General features: G+C 39.1%; 1 long non-coding RNA gene and 2 pseudogenes across 3 annotated transcripts; 2 read left to right on the forward strand and 1 right to left on the reverse strand.

The window, feature by feature from the left end:
- The first annotated feature begins 6,107 nt into the window (after window positions 1-6,107).
- On the forward strand, window positions 6,108-20,327 carry LOC149049471 (uncharacterized). Its single transcript, XR_016183270.1, has 2 exons — window positions 6,108-6,396; window positions 19,672-20,327. It is a non-coding gene; the product is annotated as an uncharacterized LOC149049471 (long non-coding RNA).
- LOC149049472 (uncharacterized) lies at window positions 8,773-9,838 on the forward strand (annotated as a pseudogene). Its single transcript, XR_016183262.1, has one exon. The product of XR_016183262.1 is annotated as an uncharacterized LOC149049472 (transcript).
- LOC149049473 (uncharacterized) lies at window positions 11,019-14,364 on the reverse strand (annotated as a pseudogene). Its single transcript, XR_016183264.1, has 3 exons — window positions 14,180-14,364; window positions 13,824-14,077; window positions 11,019-13,697 (listed from the first exon to the last, which is right to left on the reverse strand). The product of XR_016183264.1 is annotated as an uncharacterized LOC149049473 (transcript).
- Window positions 20,328-21,444: the final 1,117 nt, after the last annotated feature.

Raw genomic sequence — 21,444 nt, forward strand, 5'->3', positions numbered from 1 at the left:
ATTTAAGGCTTTCATGGCTTTCAAGCGTTGGCGACTCAATCCGTTCCAAAATTACCGCTCAATAACATCTTTTAGCGTGGATTGGCCGCGAACAATACGACTTGTGTATACGTCTGTAAGTATTTTGTAAGTATAGCCGTGATGCTCCGGGTGATCGTAATCCAAACACGTTGAAATACAAAACGACTGACAAAAGAGTTTTATACGCAAATATCCCGTGGTTCGTCTTGTGACCCGGCCCTGCCCGTGCATGACAACGTCACTCATCATCAAGACAACACGCGTGACCAGCATGTGAACACTTCATTGGATTACAGTTGGTTGTCATGGTGTTGAGAGCCCAATGACCACTGGGTACTATTGCGCAATCTTTCCATTTTGTGGCGGAGGAAAAAACTAGACCCTGTGAGCAGGGTAACTGGGATACCTGGATGGTACTGGATCCTTGGAATCAAGTGTAGTGATACTACGGGTGTCGGACTAGTATACTGAAATAGTGCGCTCAAGTCTGGCCAAGGGCATACACCTATTTCAAAACATAGGCATGCTATGCATGCAAGAGTTACTTTTTTTTAGGGTGGGTGGATTACTTGAAACATTGTGAGTGATGTCTACATTCTTACAAAAGGAGAGAAGAATATTAATGTGGGAAAGAACGAAACTGTCGAATTACCTCACTCACAGCTATTTTGAGGTAGATTATGTGTGTTTTGCGAATAAATGTAACCAAAAATAAACTGTATTGGTGCCACGGATACCTGTTAGTACAAAATGCAGACAGCAGACTGCAGACTGGAAACAAAATATAGACTGCAGACTGCAGAGTGGGTACAAAATGCAGACTGAGAATCTGAAGAGTTTTTACGTCTGGTATATAATAACATGTCATCTTACAGCTTACCGAGCGTCACGCAATCGCTTTTCTGCAATCCGCCTTCCCGATTATTTGCACTATTGTGGAATATTCCTGGCCCATTTCTTGATGAAAATCGATCGCAATATTATTTCAAGCCTTCAATATAGTCTTCTTACTTTGCACGCGAGTTGGTTGGTGTGATGTCTGTACAGATTTTACCAATGTAATAAAGGTAGATGACGTGAATAACAGTGATGGTAAAGCAAGCTTAAAACGGCAGAAATCGCCAGAAAATACAACGGATACACAGGGCATGAGTAAGTTTTATTGATTTTACGAGAAAAATGTTCATATTTCGAAATATTTATCGTTGTAAATCGACCATATTTCGTTCCCTATACTATTCCTTATAACGTGTTCAAATCTCCAACAGTTCCTCTCGTAACTTAACACCGAGTCACACAACGCGTGACGCGTTCATGAATTAATCGTTGGCTCTTTCTCGAGACGTGACCTTGGGTCGCCTGTGACAAGACAATTGCGTAAACAATACTTAACATAATAACATTATACACAAAAAACACGGGATTTTGAATCATGTATTTATTAAAAAAGAATATCCATACAACTACAATGAAAACAAAGATAAGATTCACCTTTCTGATCGTGAAATTAATACCATTCGCACTGTTATCGTAGCTACGTTCCCTGGCATCAAGTGAATCTAACATGACATGTTTCTTCACTAGCAGTTTGCATTCATTTGAATTTTGTTCTTCAGTCTCACGGTAGTAGTGTTGTTCAATAGATTGCATAGAGTATATGCAGTTTCGTTTCAGATTTCAGATTTTGCTTTTTACAACGAGTTTACGTTTTCAACTAAGACATTGGCATACTTGGCATACAAGACATACAAGGCATTCAATGCTTTCATGGCTTTCAAGCGTTCGCGATTCTGTCCGATCCAAAATTACCGCTCAATAACATCTTTTTGTGTGGATTGGCCGCGAACAATACGAATTGCGTATGCGTCTATAAGTATTTTGAGCGTTTGCCCCATAATGCTCCAGATGATCGTAATCCAATTACGTTGAAATACAAAACGACTGACAAAATAGTTTTATGGGCAAAAATCTCGTGTTCGTCATGTGACCCGGCCCTGTCCGTGCATGACAACGTCAATCATCATCAAGATAGCACGCGTGATCAGCATGTGAACACCTCATTGGATCACAGTTAGTTGTCATGGTGTTGAGGGCCCAATGACCTCTGGGTACTATTGCGCAATTTTTCCATTTTGTGGCGGAGGAAAAAAAAAAAAAAAAAAAAAAAAAGACGACAAAAAAACGAAGGCATTTTATGACTGGGCTACCACAGGTATCCCAGTAAAAAACGACAAAAAAACTAGACCCTGTGAGCAGGGTAACTGGGATACCTGGATGGTACTGGATCCGTGGAATCAAGTGTAGTGATACTTCGCGTGTCGGACTAGTATACTGAAATAGTGAGCTCAAGTCTGGCCAAGGGCATACACCTGTCTCAAAACATAGGCATGCTATGCATGCAAGAGTTATTTTTTCTAGGGTGGGTGGATTACTTGTAACATTGTAAGTGGTCTACATTCTTACAAAAGGAAAGAAGATTATTAACGCGGGAAAGAATGAAAATGTCGAATTACCTCACCCACAGGTATTTTGTGGTAGATTACGTGTGTTTTGCGAATAAATGTAACCAAAAATAAACTGTATTGGTGTCACAGATACCTGTTAGTACAAAATGCAGACAGCAGACTGCAGACCGGATACAAAATATAGACTGCAGACTGCAGAGTGGGTACAAATTGCAGACTAAGAATCTGAAGAGTTTTTACGTCAGGTATATAATAACATGTCATCTTACAGCTTACCGAGCGTCACGCAATCGCTTTTCTGCAATCCGCCTTCACGATTATTTGCAGTATTGAGGAATATTCCTGGCCCATTTCTTGATGAAAATCGATCGCAATATTATTTCAAGCCTTCAATATAGTCTTATTACTTTGCGCGCGAGTTGGTTGGTGTGATGTCTGTACAGATTTTATCAACGTAATAAAAGTAGATGATGTGAACAACAATGATGGTAAAGCAAGCTTAAAACGGCAGAAATCGCCAGAAAATACAACGGATACTTAAGGTATGAGTAATTTTTATTGACTTTACGAGAAAAATGTTCATATTTCGAAATATGTATCGTTGTAAATCGACCATACTTCGTTCCCTGTACTATTCCTTATAACGTGCAGTTCCTCTCGTAACTTAACACCGAGTCACACAACGCGTGACGCGTTCATAAATTAATCGTTGGCTTTTTCTCGAGACGTGAGCTTGGGCCGCTTGTGACAAGACAATTGCGTAAACAATATTTAACATAATAAAATTATAGACAAAAAACACAGGGTTTTGGATCACGTCTTTATTAAAAAAGAATATCCATACAACTACAACGAAAACAAACATAAGATTCACCTTTCTGATCGTGAAATTAATACCATTCGTACTGTTATCGTAGCTACGTTCCTTGCCATCAAGTGAATCCAATATGTCGTCTTTCTTCACAAGCAGTTTGAATCCATTATAGTTATGTTCTTCAGTCTCACGGTAGTAGTGTTGTTCAATAGATTGCATGGAGTATATGCAGTTTGGTTTCAGATTTCAGATTTTGCTTTTTACAACAAGTGAACGTTTTTCAACTAAGACATTGGCATACTTAGCATACAAGGCATTCAAGGCTTTCATGGCTTTCAAGCGTTCGCGACTCAATCCGTTCCAAAATTACCGCTCAATAACATCTTTCAGTGTGGATTAGCCGCGATTAATACGACTTGTATATGCGTCTGTAAGTATTTTGAGCGTTTGCGGCAGAATGCTCCTGGAAATCGCAATCTAATTACGTTGAAATTCAAAATTACTGACCAAAGAGTTTTATAAGCAAAACCTCGTGTTCGTCATGTGACCAGGCCCTGTCTGTGCATGAAAACGTCAATCATCATCAAGATAACACGCGTAATCAGCATGTGAACACCTCATTGGATCACAGTTAGTTGTCATGGTGTTGAGGGATAACACGCGTGATCAGCATGTGAACACCTCATTGGATCACAGTTAGTTGTCATGGTGTTGAGGGCCCAATGACCTCTGGGTACTATTGCGCAATTTTTCCATTTTGTGGCGGAGGAAAAAAAAAAAAAAAAAAAGACGACAAAAAAACAAAGGCATTTTATGACTGGGCTACCACAGGTATCCCAGTAAAAAGACGACGAAAAAACAAAGGCATTTTATGACTGGGCTACCACAGGTATCCCAGTAACAAAGGCATTTTATGACGGGGCTACCACAGGTATCCCAGTAATGAGACAAACGGGAAGGATTTTTGAGTGATATAACTAAGCCCAGACTGCCACCGTCACTTTGGATTTTCGCCTGGGTAGATTTTGGTCACCTGCTAAGCAACGTATAATCAAGAACAAGATAGAATTTCATTTCAGGCCTATTTAACAATTTTGTGGCGTATAACTTTCGCATTTTAGTACGTGATATTTATTTTGAATATTCAAATTGTCTTGAAACTTAAAAGAAAATTGTTCTTTGAAAATTCACTGATAATCGGTTGTCAAAATTATTTGTTTAGATGTTATTTGAATTTCGTGTTAACCTGTAATTTCGTCAGTCGCCAGCACGTTTTGTTTCTTCACACAGAAAAAACACACAATACGCGATGTAATGATCGATTTTGTCCCCAATCTCACGCCATAACAGAAAAAGCTTTGAACACCTGTAAACTCCGAGCACTTAATAAATATTCGGATTGTTTTCAAGTTAAAAGATTGTAAACTACAATTTTATGAAAAACGAATCTTGTTCTCTTATTTCAGTGTAAATCCTCGCACGCCTGCCAGTCACTGGCGCCGCTTGTTGAAATAAGAGCTAATGTCAGCATATCAAACAAACAGCGGCAAGTCCCCCAAATTTGTTTTCACCCCTACTTTCATATTTTATAGCCCAATATGTTCTAATGCAAATTTTCACCGTGAATACGAACGAATGTACTAGACCTGCGGTATTTCTGAGAGCATAATCCTTTGTTTTATCACCTAAACTTAATCACCTGTCGTTATTGAAGCTGGAAATTTTTACAGTAACTTAATAACCATCCATCCAAGCTCAGTAGATTCTGTCATATCAGTCATTGTTAAAACTGTCTTTGTTTTGATGCTACTTTTCGACATAGGAAAAGTATATCGGACAAACTATTCACCAAAAAATAAATATTTCTTTTCCAGCTTCAATAACGACAGGGGATAAAGTTAAGATGAGATAACAAAGGATTATGTTCACAGAAATACCGTAGGTCTGGTACATTCGTCACATGAGGTCACACAACTCGGGTAATATTCACGGTGAAAATTTGTATTTGAGCGGTGGAACGAAAAAAGTCATTTCTCTAAAACTAAAAGATATTTTCACAAAAAAAACTACACCACAATTATTAGAACATATTGGGCTACAAAATATGAAAGTTAGAGAGAAAAAAAATTTTAGGCGACTTGCCACAATATTTCAAATTTGTTCGATGGATGCTGACATCCTCTCTTAAGATCATCATTGGCTTCTTTTTCACCCCAACAATATTCTTAGCAATAAAGGTCGCCATTTCGTTTGTTTATTACACGCCAAAAACTATCAAATGCACTCAAAAGCCTAAATTAAAAAAATAAAGTTTACAGGAATCGACCAGTCGAGCGAGCGAGTGCCATTCTCCACATCATATCTACAACTCGCTGTTGCGCATGCGCGCAATTCACGAGTTAAAAAGGAAGTGAAGTGTTGGAATCTTCGTACAACTTCATTCCCTCACGGAAATTTTGGAATTCTTATTCTTATTCTTATTCCAATAGCTTGGCCAATTTACGTTATCAACTCAGTTGACAATACTTTATTACCCTGTTATACTCTTTTACCGACGCAGCCCCACAGTTTCTTTAGAAACTTACCCCCTCTATTCATATGCCTGACATACTTTCCTATGAGCGCGAGAATATGGTCATAAAAATTGTGGCATGTGTAAGTCTCAAAGCAAGTTATCTTCTCGTCTGGCACAAGAATGTAATAATTCTAAAATCACCTAACGTCAGTCTCTTACTATAATTGGATTAACTTCAAACCGGATGATCTCGATAATAACAAGTATATTCATTGTAATATATTTTTCCCTACAGTCCATGCGTCAGAGTTAATAGGAGTTCCTCGGAACCAAAGTACTGATATAGGGGCAAATGTAACTTTCAACTGCACTGCCACAGGTCTTCTTGCACCAAGCATCTCATGGATCAAAAACAGTGATTCATTTGCCTTACAATCCAACCCAAGGGACGACAAAAGCACGCAAAGCCAGTTGGTTATTACAAGAGTAAAGGAGGAAGATTTCGGCAAATATCAATGTGAGGCAAAAGACAGCGGTGATAAGAATGTCTTTGCCGGCTTTTTTAGCCCCGAAAGTTTCAGGTTAGAAATTCATATGCATTGTAGTCATTCTCATAGCTATTCACCCACATGTCTCTCAAACGACTGTATGCCTTGGAAATATTGTTGTTATTCGTGCACTTGTATATGGTCATGCATATCACACTCATGAGCCCAACCCTAAACGATCCATTTACTTGCAAGTTACCTTTCACTTGGTGGCAGAGAATCCATCAGGTGACACAAAGGCCTAGGATGTATAGAAAACTGGGTGTCAGATTTGATTCTGTAACTTTGATGCTCTGGAATGCAAAAGTGTTTTCTGAAACATCGCCTCCACAAGCAACAGTAGCTCATAACTTTATACACACGTAAGCTCAAAAGCGAAACATGTATGTTTTAAAACTTTGTACATTTCCTAGTCGTGTTATAGCAGGAATCACCAGAAACCCGTAACGGACACACAAGGAGTGTAAAATGTTCACATTTCGGAATATTTAGCGTTGTAAGTCAACCATAGTTGGTTTCCCAAACTATTCCGTATAACGTCTAAAGTCAACGGTTCCTCGCGAAAAATAGGCCAGAGAAAGGCACTTAACAATTAATTAAGTATTATTGTCAAATATGAAGCTAAGTTATATTTAAGGAGGCTCCACTGGATTTTTTGACGACGCCAGATTTGGGTGCGCCTGAAAAAGAGGTCAACCGAAAAGAAAACACCATGGAAGAGACTGCCAAAAGGAAACAGATGAAGCAACAGATTCGAAAACTTTCGCACGCTCAGATATAGACATTGGCGAAGTTCTATTTCAACACGTTATAATTACGATAAAGAAAATGGGGATCTTTCGAGGAAGACTGATCGCGTTTCTTTCGATGGAATCTCTTAAGATTTGCTGGACCGTTAAACATATTTGTGCCCTCTCCAGTGCCTGTTGATAAGAGAAATTCGTATGACCAAATTTGAGAAAGAGGAGGAAAACACAAAATTGCAAATAGCGATGAAATTGCCTCTTTAACCTCTATTTTTTCGGCTTTTAAATGATTGGTAGGACAATTTTCACATATTTTTAAAATTTTGGGAAATTTACCGAAGCAAACTGAAGAAAATTAAAGCCAAATTATCACTGGCGAGCGCCTCTCTTCGTGGAACCTTAGCTTCACAACGAAAATCATTTTGATAATATTTGCTACAGCACAAGATAGTCCGAACGTTGCTCATCGCCCTTTTGATAGCTTTTAGCAACCCAGAAAAGCGAAAACATAAAAAATTTCTAGAAAAACAAAGCGCTGGTGCGCGCGCCAACATTGAGCAAAAACCCTATGGAGCCTGTTGAAGTCCTAAATGTAATAACTGTCCTAAATGTAATAAAGTCCTAAATGTAATAACATTTGGTCCTAAGTGTAATAAAGTCTTAAATGTAATAACTTTTGGTCCTAAATGTAATAAGCCTCCAATGCAATCGTTTAACTGCGCTAGCGCACTGTTGTTATAGCAGACATCCACATTGAGATGTTAAAGTGACAGCTGTTGCACTAAAGAATCCTCTGACCAATCCTCATGGCATATTGCGGGCTCGCTGATGTTAATCAGCATCTTTTTATATGCTAGAGACGTAGGTTGAGAAGCATTGTCTACAAAACCTTATACTGATGTGCTTTTGGCATCAAATTGACAGACGCAAAAACAATGAGAACGCTGACCAAGAGCTCTCTTTATATCATTGGCTCAAACTCTTAAGTGAAACAGATTTTGACGATAACTTGTGTGATCAGTGCTGAAGTTAACACCTTATGAACCGCATTACAAGAAAAAGGTAGTCCACTGACCGATACGTCTGACAAATTCCGGGCTCGGAAGTGCATTTTTTGTACTGTCTTCCCTTGCAAGATTTGTATGAGTCTGCATGAAATATATTCCTATGCGTTATTGACCAAGCGTGAGGTCAAATGGCTGGATATTGGCCGAGTTTTTTATTTGTTTTTGCGTTTTTAGGGACTGAGACGAAGTCTTGGTCCAAAAAAAAGGAGAAAAAGAACGAGGCTAATATCCAGTCATCTTGACCGAACAAGCTTGGTCAATGCAAGAGAGTTTATATTCTCTTGGCTTAAACGTTAAGGGATTCATTGTATAGCAAAAGATTTCGCTTTGATAAGAATCAAGAATGACTTGTTTATTTCGAGAGCCGAGAGTGAAAGCCAACTGTTTTTGTAGTACAATAAACCCAAGAGGTCGTTTAATTTTTTCTAAGTATATGTCGACATTGTCCAAAATTTACGAACTTTGTGAGTTTTCTTGCGCAGTATCAATTCGGGGAATCTCGAACGGGCGAGGGAATTATCTTGCCCGCTCAGGTATCCAATCAGAACACAGGATTCACTTCATCTTGCCCGCGGGCGCTGCTAGCTATATGATAAAGTGACACGATGGTCGGTTGCCATGGGTTTTCCTCCCGCAACTCTGATGCGCGCTGGCGCAGAAATCATCAGCGGCAGTTGGCACGAAAAGTAAAGGCCTATTCAAAAATGGCGGCAAATAATAACAGCGCGAGCACATCAAACAAACTCTGTTTAAGGCACTTCGGCATGGAGGATGAAACAGAGAGAGGAGACCGGTTTTGGAATACCAACTCCGTAGAGATGAAGTTCTCTGCGGAGAAAGAATGGTTGAGGAGGGTTCGTTTCGCAGAAAATAAACCTAATTACGGGATGAGACCTTGATCCCGTGTTGGAAGAGCTCACAGGCAACAAGTTGGAGCTTGTAGGTCCCTTGGTGGATGGCTTCCTAAAGGAGATCGGGCTCTCTATTAATGCGAAGCTCGCTCGCTCTAGAATGACCGGTCTTATGGCGCCCATCACTCTCTTTATGCCATTTCAAATCTTTAAACATATCTGGGTTTTAGTACAAGGCTACGGGGGAAGCGCGGACACAACCAAGAATGGTGAGAGAATAACGCTAACTTTCCAAAGGCTCGACACTGCAGAAAAAATTTGGTCTCCCGCGAGATTTAAAGGAGAGAATTTTCTCAAGAAGCGGCACTTCGAGAAAATCCCCGAGGATGGTCGCGTGCTTCAAAGTTACAGCGGCAAGTCAATTGTTGTTGTAACACCAACTACGCCGCTGCAAATGGTTTATTCAACAAAACAACAAAGGGTAGTAACCACATTTTGCGTGCAGCGCTATGATCGAGAAGGATTTGCAAAGGACTCCAATTTGCAAAAGCTATTGAATTTGAACACTATCTAGCTTGACAGTTAATTAACAGTAGGACTTGCTAATGTTTTGTTAGACCTTGTCACGAAACTTCATACATCAAAAGAATGACAACCTTGAATGTAATCTGAAACAAAGTTCTAAAGGAAACATGTTTTTAATACAAGCAGATATTTTAAAATTTAATCTTCGTATCTTGTAGACTGTAATACATTGGAGTGAATAAATAGAATTATGGTTTTACCTAACCATAATAGCTGAAAGCTTTTTTTATTATTTGACTAACAATGATGTCTGACTCATTTATGAAATTATCTTTCAGTGTACAGAATTACTCCTTTTAGATACAAATTTCATTTATCTGTGTATACTTCATCTTACGCTTAAAACTATCAAGCTGCAAATTCGTTTACCTTTTATTTGAGACAAATCCATTAATAAAACAAATGTATTGTGTCCACATAAGCAAAATGCTGGGTCACTAGTTATTGACCCTTTGACCCCTTACAATGTCTAGAATCTAAGTTCTTACAATATTAACCCCAAATTAAACATAAGGTCACAAGAATGAGGGAAATAATTATTAACTAATGAAGCTCTTGATTATTTAGCAAATTCTCCTTGTCAACACCTTGTAAAATATATTGAGAACAGTATAGAGAATATTCATGCTGTTGTTAGCATGTAAAGGCTTAAGTGGCCAAACCTTTAAGTACAAAATTGTCTAGAATCTAAGTTCTTCTTACAATATTAACCCCAAATTAAACATAAGGTCACAAGAATGAGGGAAATAATTATTAACTAATGAAGCTCTTGATTATTTAGCAAATTCTCCTTGTCAACACCTTGTAAAATATATTGAGAACAGTATAGAGAATATTCATGCTGTTGTTAGCATGTAAAGGCTTAAGTGGCCAAACCTTTAAGTACAAAATTGTCTAGAATCTAAGTTCTTCTTACAATATTAACCCCAAATTAAACACAAGGTCACAAGAATGAGGGAAATAATTATTAACTAATGAAGCTCTTGATTATTTAGCAAATTCTCCTTGTCAACACCTTGTAAAATATATTGAGAACCGTATAGAGAATATTCATGCTGTTGTTAGCATGTAAAGGCTTAAGTGGCCAAACCTTTAAGTACAAAATTCCATAAATTCATTAGAGCAGAAACCCTGCCTCTAAAATGCAAGTTGGTAAAAAAAATAATGGGTTTATAAAGTTTTAAATGTAATGTATCAGTGCATACCAAGTGATATCAGTGACAACAGTACTTTTGCATTTGGACAGGTTTAACCTCTCTGACAAACATAGCTAATTTAAAAAACTTTGCACCAATTTAAATATATTTTTCTTATGAAGTAGGTATATTACTCACATTACTGGTACACAGAATTTGTTGAGAGCCTAGTTATCATTCTCATAACAAGTATGCCTTATTGAGCACCAACTTGGCCAAGAAAAATAACTTGAAAATCAAATATTTTGAGAGATTTAAACTGTTGATTAAAAAAATAATTCAACTACCCCTCCCCAGCCAATGCACCTTCAAGGCGCTTAATTAGAATTTCCTTAGTACCTGCAGTGCTTAATCCTCTACTTCGTAAAGCTTCCTTTAAACTAGGTACTGTCATCAAAGTTGGCTGTATAGCTACCTTTCTTACCTCAGTGGCATTGCAGAACTTTAAATGAGACAATAATGACAGGTTATCAGAAAAGCGAGTATTGCACTGTTTACAGACAACAGGTTTTAGTGCACACAACACTGATTCTGTCAGACCTCTGCTGCTTGCACAAGTCACAAGGTTAATACTGGAGAAACAAACTTGACAACTGAGCAAATCGTTTTCTTTATTTCTACCACAATTACAAACATTTGATTGGTGACAGTGTGGTGGAGAACGTGATTGGTAGTGTGAAGTATAAGAAGAGGGCATTGGTTGATGTTCTGGGAGGTAAAATGAGCGAACATAATTACTTCGCATTACTTGCCACCATTTACCAGTGACAGTACTTACATTTGACCGGTTAGTTAAGGTCAAATCTTCCTTCACACCAGAATGTTTGGCCTCTTTAGCCTGCAAAGAGACAATGCCATAGCCCACCCCATACCTTGTAAACAGCAAATTTGCATGATAGGGAATGGCATATCCAATTGTCCATGTTGTGACATTAACACTGGATGAAAAAAACAAAGACATCAGGTTAAAATACATACTACACATTTCTTTCAGTTCTGCAACCTGAGCAGAATTGGTCTCTATTCTATTAAAAAGCCCCCCAGCATTCCTTAGATACTCACCTATCTTGCTAAGAGCAAGTCGTTGGATTGTTTGAGCCTCTGTTTCATCTTCATATTCTAAAGTGTCAACTAAACGGTAGTAATATCGAGCCAATGCAATAGCTTGATTGCCAATAAGCCTAACTGGTAATTTGTTATACCTGTTAGTTTCATCACTAAAATGTTCTTTTACTCTTGAAGCTAAGTATCCCAGTCCACACCCCCCCTCACCTGTTGCATGCCTTACATGAGGAAAACCTGTCTTCTGCAGGTATTGTTTTAGGTCCTCCTCTGATTTCTGTAACATTTCTTGCTTTCTGGCACGCTCCCCAACACTGTCTATATCAGAAACCCTCAAAAGAGTCTTTTGGGGTTGTCCCTCCTTAACATCTCCATCTCTATTCCCTATAGGTGCTGCCAGGGCAGAAACAAAAGGATCAAACTTTCCTCTTCTTACTGCCTCTAAATATAGGAGATCAATATAATGCTGCCAGGCATTGATCTCACAGTGCATGGGTTCTGGCCTCAACTTGTCTGCAAAATGCCCAATCCTTGGTAGACCTAACTGTCGGATGCCATTTTCAGCCATAAACTGTAACTTTCTGGAATTTTTATTTTTTTCTGAAAGGTTTGGGGGAAGAGAGGTGATAAAATTGTTTACCTTCTCAGTATTAGAGGTTCTCATTTCCATAGTGTAAGGCTTCCAGGTGTCATCTTTACCCACTCCAATACTACCCCCCATAGTGTTCATGTTTCCTTTATGAACATTTGCATATGGGGAAGGATATGTAGCTGCCTGGTTGAGTTCATTGGCAGCCCAGCTCTGCCAGGACATGTCTGCTCCTGGCTGAAATTCAACAGTGCACTCCTTGTCACAAACAGTCAAAACATTACCTTCCAACATTTTCATCTCTTCAGTGTGCTGCTTCCAGAGGTCATGCATTATTTGATCTTTCTCTTTTACACTTACACAGTGGAGGAGGTACTGGAAGTCCCTACTTCATACCTGATCTCCAAAGTTCCAGCACACCATACTTCCTATTGACATTGTCAGCTCATTTGTTTCAGGAACTCCATCATCTGAGAACTGAAAAATAAAATGATTTTCATTTTCATTGAACCAGACAAGTTTGCGAGAAAGATGGGGAACTCTCAAGTGCAAATCAATAATCATAAACACCAGGCCAGTGACTGTGCGAGAAACACCTGATACCCCTGGGATCTGTGTGACATGACCAATGTCTAAACTTTTCACAAACTTGTCAACATTGTCATCTGAGAAGCTGAGCTTGGGTAACCTTAAGTCAACTCCAAGACATTTAATGTTACGTGGCAGCCAGACTTCTTTTTCAGCATTAAAAAATGAACTTTGTGTTTTACAGACAAGATTATACTTTCTTCTAGACAAATAACTCTGATATTTAAGTGCCACAGACTGTTTCAGTACTTCTTCTGACTTCTGAAAATCATTAATGGCTCTCTCAAAAATACCCTGAAGAAATCGGCCCCTCTTATAACTACTCATTAATTTGGTCATGGTTTCATTACTTGCATTGGCAGCCAAAAAATCCCATGCCCCATACAATGAAGCTTCAAAACCCCCATGAATAAATTCTAAAATGTTTTTAGTTTCTTCCCTTCTCCTATATCTAGTGCTCGACTTATAATCATTAATCATTTCATATGATGTGCTAGCAGCACTCCTTCGTCTTCGGGAATATTCCTCTTGCCCCAACAGCTTTTTCACTTTCTCATATGCCTCCTTTAGTTCTCTCAGTGTCTCCTCTGCTTCACTTATTTCTTTGTCTAGTGTCTCTTTCTCTCCTTTTGATTTTTGCAGAGCTCTTTCTATAAACAAGGATAGGGAATCATCATCAAAATAATGACAATTCCAAAACGGCAAATAAATGAATAAATAATAATCAATTCCGTTTATCTTGCCGCAACTAACCCACTTACAAGTAGGAAACTAACCTGATTCCTCCACTAGAGAATCTGTCTCCCTTTGTAAAGCCAAGATATCTTGCTCCTTCTTGGATAAAGCATCTTCTTGGACTTGAAGATGGCGAAAGTTGTCTTGCAGCGTTTGGCGCTCCTTATGAATGTTAAAAATGGGCGATGTTTCCCAGAAACGATTTACTTGTCGTTTCGAATCATATTTGCCCACATGGCCTGTCTCTTTGCTGCATTTTCGGCTTTTTCCGCAACATTTACGGTCTCCTTCAGGGCTACAGATGAAATAAAACACTCGACATTGAGCCTGAGGAAATTCAAGATGGCGGCCTAAACTGATCAACGGAGAAAATCGAGTTTACAGGACATTTTCTTACCTGGATTCCTCCGAAGAAATCGGCGAAAACGACGCCATTTACACCAAAGTCCACTTTCAACTTTCGATTTATGGCACGCTCGGTAACTAAACGGTCAAAATTATACTTTTCAGGGAGGAGGACAGGTATTTTGGGTGTATTTTCTTCGTTTTTGTTCTGCGTTTGTCTTAACAGTGGAGCCCCCTAAGTAAAAAATTGTTCTCTCAGTACCAGGACTCTAGAAATACAGAAATCACAGCGGTTGTGTTGACGTATTGGCTTCTGTAAACCCGTTGCTAGCCGGTAGCGTACCTATCTTAGACGAGCCGTTTCGTGGAGAAGTCATTCGAAAAACCTGATTTTTTCTTTCTTCTGCCATAAGTGAAAGGCCATAGTCATTCAATATGAAAAAAAGAAGGTTGGTAAGCTTTATCCAATGTTAAATAAACGACTGAAAAAAGCCCTTTAGCTTGACGCCTTAAATCAGCTCAAGCCGTGAACGCGTCATCACGTGACCTCTAAGATAGCAACGGGAGGAATTTACATAGCAACCGACCATCGTGTGACTTACAGAGCTAGATATCTACTGACCAATCATATCTTATCCCATTTCACGATCACAGGTCTCGACATGTGGCTTTTTTTCCACGCGAGCGTCAAATTGAACTCTTGAGTTACAGCATTCAACACATGATGGTCAGTTGATGGTCTAATGAACCATTCTTTTTTTTTCCTTTAGCCCCTTAAGACAGGTTCATCAGTTCCCGAACCGAAATATCGGGAAAAATATATACCGCAGTCAATCTCAAGTTTTTATTTAATTTTTTTGTCTTCATCTCTTCTCCCCGTCGTGAGGGGAGAAAATGAATAGATAAATAAATGAATGAAAAAAGATAGCTCAACAGTTTCCACTTATAGTCATATGGTACATGAACTGTTACCGAGGCGGAGTGAAGCCATAGATGGCTAGAAATGCAACATCCTTGGTTCAAAATTGAATAAATCAAGATAGTCATTCTTATAAATGAACTCAAATGCTTCATTAATCATTTGACACTGAATAACATTGATGTTCAAAATTTCAGTAACACTACTGATAATAATACTTTTGGATTAACATGTGATACAGCGAAATCATTCAAACTGCTCTAAAATGGTGCATCACTACTAACGACTTTAACACGAACGATAACATCAACAATAGCATGCTAGTTTATCATCAATTGCCGTCAATTTCTCTTCCAAAAAATTCCAATGATTACGTACCAATCGAGTTCATCCACTTGAACTTCCAGCCAAGCATTAGCCCACTTTGGACTAGAAATGATTTTCTTCAGCTCGATCAATAGACCGCTTAAAGGACCATACTTTTTTAGAAGGCTTCGAGCGCTGATTAAACAAGACTTCAATCCACCAGAAACATGAAGCCTTGGTAGAAATCGTTTCAGACGTTGCACCGACGCCCTGAATCGTGTATTAACTTTACGTAATGTTTGGTATGTGTGGCATGCATTACCAGCAAACAGGATGGCCGATGACGCTAACACTATTTCTAAGATTTTTTCTAAAACTTCATTGGGAAGTTTTCCAATGTGACATTCGTCATCTCCTCTCGCCGCAAATAAGTCGATGTCTACATCTGAAACAAACTGAACCTCCATCAGCTTATCACCATCATTCGCTATACCATTGTCGACTTCATTTTGCAATTCATACTCTGTCTCGTTTGTTCGGCTTCCATGAGTAAGTCCCTTAGCTGTATCTGTAGCAATGTCCGTGTCGTCACCAATGCCGACGATACTGTCAAGTCCAGTTTTTGCGTCAGAGTCATCCATTTCAAAATCAACGACGTCCTGCTCTATGTGCATTTCATTCGCATAATCCTCGGGAATTTCTCCTTCTCCTGGGTCATTTTCATCGTATTCTTTTTCACTAGCGTCGTTGTGATCCGCAACTTGTTCCAAGCTCACATAGTGTTCGCCTTGGTTCTCAGCAAGATGTCCAAGGTACACGGTAGCTGCTGAAACACTTGCTGACGGACTGAACACATGCTGCCCACCAACTCCTAGAGAGGAAACTATTTGGATATCGATATTATACAAGTTTGCTGCTGCATAAAGCGTAATCTGATCCCCATAGGTCCCATCTCGCGCCATATGAGTTATATAATCGTCCCAGCAAGCGAACTCATCATCTGCCAAATGCTCCAAAAGTGGGAAGCCATCGCTATCGTACGGATTACTTTTTAAGTACTCTACTATTTCTTTCCTCATGGTTTCAGGAGATCTCAAAATGCCTAGTCTCTTTGCCTGATGCGATAGTGCAGCAAATTGGCAATTGCCATCTCCAAGAGGATTGTAGACCAATTTAAAACCCTGATCTTCAATAGCCTTTGCATAATCGTCTCTTCTCATAGGTATGTAATACTTTTTGTAGTGGTCAATTTTTTTTCTTTTTAGACAGCTTGGCGCATTTTTGTTTCTGTTTTTCTCGCTCTAGTGTTATGCTTGTGATATCGTCCACGGTGACCCATTTCCTTTCTTCCTTTCCTGAAAGCGGTGAGGTGTATGAAACCTTATAGGTATGCAACTTGATCTTACGTTTCTCGATACAACCCTCCGTCACATGCCGTTTATTCGATGGTTTCCCTCTCAAACGTATATACACTTTTTCTCCGATGCTGTAAACCGAGGGCAGATTTAAGCGAAGTTATTCTCGCTGCATCCGCTTGTCACATCTGCTCGTGGCTCTTTTTGCTTGCTTTCGTAATTTCAAAGTTTGCCGGGAACGCCGATTACGGTCATTGTTAGTTGGGCGAACCCTCCCAGCGCTAGGAAGGATTTCGTCTTGTAATCTGCTCTCTCTAAAGGCGTTGCACTTTCGTGCAAAGTATATTTCGAATGGTGTTTTGTAAGCTATTACTTCCTTAGGGTCGTTATTTAGAATTCTTTGATAAAGAGGGAGCTGTTTCGCCCAGTTTACACCGTCTTGACCCATTTTTTGAAGGTCATATTCCATCTTGGATCTTAGTGTCCTGTGGCAACGTTCCACCTTGCCTTGTGATTGGGGATGGCGCGGGCGACTGTAAATCAATTTTATATTCATGTGATCGCAAAGTAATTTCAAAGCTTTCTTGAACTCCCCTCCATGGTCGCACTTTATTATTTCTGGCGATCCATGTTCCATATAAATAGATTCCAATTCACTTGCAATAACCTGGCTTGATTTGCTTTCCAAAGGACGAAGCCAAAGGAAACGGCTGAAAACATCAATCACTGTTAGAACGTATCTGTAAAAATGTCCATTCATCTTCACGGATTCTCTTTTGCTCATATCCATCAAATCTATTTGGTGCCTAACATGAACATCTCTGGCTCTGATAGGTTTCAGCTTCGCCTTATTAAGAAACTTAGCATTTCGGCGATAATGACTTTTGTCCGTGTTTAGAATGGTTTGTATTTTAGCTCGACTTACTCCTATAAAGTTGTCCCTCAGTGAGCAAGCCAACTTCACCGCACCAGATCCTTTCGTCTTTTCAAATTCCTCAACCACTACTTTGTTAACCTCTGATGATTTTAACAGTCGCCGCCCCTCGTAATAAAGTGCCTTATCACCATGGTCTGCTTTCACTGATATCTTTCCGCCGGCTCTCCAGTATCGCACAGCAGCTGCACGCATTGCTCTCGTCCGTTCTTTCACCGGTGGTTGTGCCTTGCCTTCAACAAGGTCAAGCAGTGCTTCATGAACGTCGTCTGCTAAAACAGAGGGTTTCCGATTCCCTTCGAAGTTTTCACGATCTTTATGGGCCACAGACCTATCCCACAATGATGCTAGTAATGCTAAAATCATAACAGCTAAAACAATAAATCTCATGTTGAATCAATGCAAGCACTAGCGTTCCACATTCGATCTAGATCTTAAAGAAAACTGCCGGAATATTTCACAGGCTCGTGAAATGTTTATCAGTCGGATCCGCACTCAAGAATTTTTCCACACTCAGTTCAACCAATCGATTCAACGTTGCAAATCTTTGTGTTACTTCCAGTTATTTTGAAACTGGAAAGTTAAGCGCTTTACGTGCATGTTATTCTCATAGTGCTAATTCAGTAGAAGAAAAGTCCGTTTTTTTAATTCTTTAAATCAATTAGTATACCGTTAAAAAACGGCTCACACGATTAGTTGTACTCACATCTCGGAGAAAGCAAGGGAACAAATTTTTGCGTGAGTTTTTGGGGACCGGGACATCATTTACAGCCTTCAACATAAACAACCATTTTTAATGTTCATTATAAATCACTTGTGTGACTGTTTCCGGCCTTATATAAAACGTAATCGAGCAACAAGTATGCGCTAAAAAGACCTGTTGCTTATTTCGAATTGCAGTACTACCTCTTCCATAGGAACCTTTTTCCGTTCCTTTTAATTTTGAAGCTCAAAAATTTTGCATCAGTGAGCTCGTTCATGACATGCACCAGATTTTTGTTAAGTGTCTGTTTTGTGATTGGCAATCTGAGCCGGTGATTTGTGATGATGTACTGGTCAGTAACTTCTTTGCATTTACACCTGTTAAATGTAAGTCACTGAGTATATGATTCGATGGAGACACATGCAATACCTTATTCGTTTGTCGGATTTGTTGCAGGCATTTCAAGATCAGGAGAACATAATTGTCCCACTTTTGTTCTATCGAGGAGAACAATTATTTTGTCCATATTCATATACTCAGGGAGATATTCGAGAATTTTAAAGTAACAACCCTCTAGAGTGCTGTCACGAGATCCGAATTGGTAAACAAAATGTGCATGCTAAGAAGGTCTATGCAGGCATGGAAAGAAAAAAAAATTTGTAGCCCAGCCTGCAAATTGTCCGACCTACCAGTCAGCGGACTCCCTTATCCAAGTTTGTAATTTGGTTTATGACTTGTTAAGTCCATCACCGATCACACATGTATAATGTTATCCAATTTTTCCAAAATGTATTGTACCTAAGAGTCTGAGCCAGTGACATATGAAGAGGTTTTGGTCAGCGTACTCATTATTTTGTCATCTGTCATTTGATGCCATTTTTTTATCAGTATAACGGTTTGCGGCCAATGCTTCTCGACTTATGTCTCGCAAGTAAAAAGACGCTGATCGGTATCAGCGAGCCCGTAATGAGACATGTATACTGGTCAGCGGTTTTTGGTGCAACAGCTGTCACTTCAACATCTCAATGGGGATGTCCGCCGTAACAACAATGCACTGAAGGAGTTATACGATTGCATTGGAGGCTAATTACACTTAGGGCCAACTGTTATTACATTTAGGACTTTATTACATTTAGGACCAAATGTTATTACATTTAGGACTTTATCACATTTAGGACCAAATGTTATTACATTTAGGACTTTATTACATTTAGGACCAAATGTTATTACATTTAGGACTTTATTACATTTAGGACAGTTATTACATTTAGGCCTTCAACAGAGCCTCCTTAAGTTTACTTTTTATTCCTCTCTTTTTTTTGTGCAGCTGCTACTGTTGGAGATTCCCTCTCCGGTCATAATGGCACGTTATTTAGTACGTGGAATAGATTTCCAGCTGATCATGATTGTGCACGGAAATATGGGGGAAGGCTGGTGGTAGCTGTACATTGATGGAGTTTGTACCGTTAAGTCAAATCTTAACGGCATCTGTCCTCATTCTGGAAGTAATTGCATAATTCACTGGGCAAAATTAAACCCTAAAGCTAAAAACAACGACCCCAAAACATCTGAAATGAAAATCAGACCAGCAGACTTTTCCAAGAGCATTCTTTTATCGGAACCGGCAATTTTTCTTCGGGAAGATTTTTTGTGTCGTGAAACAATTGTTTGTATGTAATAATTTACGAGATCCTCTTACAAGACTCTATGATGTTCTCGGGGGGTTATCAGGCAACGTGATTGATTTGATGAATTCTTTTGATGAAAACAAAAGGCAAAATTTGTTTGGTAAAGCTGAAGCTTAAACCGGTGAACTACATGTGATTATGCTGTCAGTTTTAGATTTAAAAACAACTTTCTAGAGACATTAACTATAATTACGTTAAGTCGACTCTATTCTAAATGATTTATTTTAAAGTCAATTGTGAACGTTTTGAGCAAACGTTGAGATAATTGCTGTACAGTAAATAAATGAAGTCTTTAAAGCTTTTTGTATTTGTATGGATGATTTTTTATTCTGGTCGTAAACGAGCCAGAATCAGAAATTCGGCCTGGTTTTTCCACCGCAGGAGTATGCACGATAGGTACACGTGGCAGATTTTAATTGGAGTAAGGCAATATGGTGGACATGGTCTGGGAACGAGGTTGAGTTTTGGCATCGAGTGTATCCAGGCTTTAAGTGCTGGACCACGCATAAACGATAACCAAGCTTGTGACAGTTAACACTTATCTTTCGAGTAAACTTTAAAATATTTGTCTAAAGCATAAACCTAATACGATGAATCGTTTCAATTGTTAACGTACTGATCAAAAAATACAACCATGGGAACAATTAAAGTTTATTGGCTGATTGATTAATTTAACCATCTTATGTAAACATCAGCGATGATTACATTAGCGGACGAAAATACCATACTTTTCTGACAAAAAAAAAAAACTTGTGAAGGTCACTGCCATATATCTTTAATTTCAATCAGTCGAAAAACTTGCGGTCCATAAAATGCCTTCTGGGCCTTTATAGTTCCGAGGTAGAAAACTTCAGAGGTCTGTTATCAGATGTAAGCGGGAAAAAACCCTTGTAAACAAAGATCATCGCATTCAAATGCAAATAGTTTTTGAGCGACTGTGGGGCGAAACCTGACATATAAATGAAAAATCGGGGAGGCAGAGAAAGATTTGAATCGAAGCTCTAAAATTTGATGAATTTTGCAACCGGAAATTTAATAAACGCAGTATTCCATTTAGGGCCTGTTTACATTGAGGTAGGGGACCCCAGGTAAGTGAGGTAACCCGCCTAGCCGTGGTCGAAAAATAAAACGCATTTATATGCAATCTTACAACCCCGGGGTGCTGGGGTGAGGTTTCTTGAGGTTGCTGTTGCGCTTGCAATTAAGGAGTTTGAGCAGTGGCGTCCCAAGCTCACTTCTCGAAAAGACGAAAGATTAATTCTCGGACACTTATAGATTTTTTCACGAAAGCGTTACGCATTGTGTTACGCGGTGTTTGGCTTCGCGAGGAACCGTTGACTTTATACGTTATACGGAATAGTTTGGGAAACCAACTATGGTTGATTTACAACGCTAAATATTCCGAAATGTGA

This window comes from Pocillopora damicornis, chromosome 2 (assembly GCF_964200805.1).
Source record: "Pocillopora damicornis chromosome 2, jaPocDami1.2, whole genome shotgun sequence".
In the NCBI taxonomy this organism is placed as follows: Eukaryota; Metazoa; Cnidaria; class Anthozoa; order Scleractinia; family Pocilloporidae; genus Pocillopora; species Pocillopora damicornis.